The sequence below is a fragment of the Amphimedon queenslandica genome, unplaced genomic scaffold (genome assembly GCF_000090795.2).
Source record: "Amphimedon queenslandica unplaced genomic scaffold, v1.1 AMPQUscaffold_11943, whole genome shotgun sequence".
NCBI classification, from domain to species: Eukaryota; Metazoa; Porifera; class Demospongiae; order Haplosclerida; family Niphatidae; genus Amphimedon; species Amphimedon queenslandica.
In genome coordinates, this window is record NW_003547818.1 from 12,203 (window position 1) to 13,601 (window position 1,399).

Here is a 1,399-nt window from a genome sequence, read left to right on the forward strand (position 1 = left end):
AAAAATTTTAAAATTTATTTTAGTGTTGTGAGAGATTGTTTATTATTCATGTATTAAAGGTTATGCTCCTCCATCCTTGGACTACGAAATGCAGGGAGATATCATCTCAGTCTCTCACACTACTAGAGATCTTGGTGTGCATTTCTCATCTGATATGTCGTGGTCTCATCACATTTCCATCATTATTGCAAGAGCTTATAAGATGCTCGGTCTTCTTAAGAGATCATTCTCCTGCACTGATTATATCTATTAGAAAAGGTTTGTACATTTCTCTTTTTCGATCCCATTTATCCTATGGATCGCAGGTGTGGTGACCATTTCTTATTAAAGACTCTATGAGGCTTGAGAGGGTTCAGAGAAGGGCTTCCAAGTTCATACTGTTGGACTATACCTCTACCTATAAAGACAAGTTGATTCAACTAGAACTTCTTCCTCTTGGTATGTATCTGGAGTATCTGGACATATCTTTTATGCTTCAGTGTCTCAAAGATGCTGGTGTGGACAACTTCAATCTTAATTCATATGTATCCTTTGCTAGTAGCGGTACCAGGGCTGCTGATCATCATAAACTTTCAAATGGTACTCCTCTTTCTACTCACTCCTCTCGATTTTATTTCTACTACCTCCCAAGGCTTTGGAACAAGCTCCCCTCTTTTGACCTCTCTTTATCAAATGAGACCCTCCGTATCAAATTAATAAAACTTCTCTGGCTCCATTTTCTGGAGCATTTTGACAGTAACAACCCTTGTTCTTTTTATTTTATGTGTACCTGTAACAAATGTTTGTCTTGTTCTTCTAGTAACTATACACTTATTTTTAACTATTCTTCTACTAATGCTACTATTGTCACATTTCTTATACTGTTTTATTTGTATTCTTTTGGCTTGTGGCTACTCGGCTACTTGTCCTTCAGGTACTCTTTCCTAACCCCTATTTTTGTCCTTCCCATTTCTTATCTGTAAAGTGTTTAATAATAATAATATAATAATAATAACAATAATAATAATAATAATAATAATAATAATAATATTCATACAAAATTAATTATATTATTATTCATTGTTTAAATTTGTATATAAGTACGGAAGAGATTATTATACATAAGATATTTCATTAAACGAACAGAGAGAGCTATTTACAGAAGCGATAGCGCATTCAGATTCCTCACAGATGGCGCTAACCAGACCCAGAGACGTGGCAGCTCCCCTATTCTGTATTTAGACTCCCTCACATGGTCCATCGCGAGCCGGATCCTTCTGACACTTGATATACAGTCCTAAATCAAGTAGATTGCTGCCACGAATCCATGGGCATAGGCAGACTAGGAAAGAAGGTCGGGCATAGGAAAATAATGATAGGCGTGCAAAGTGCGCCGAAATCTTGGCCACACCCCTTTTGC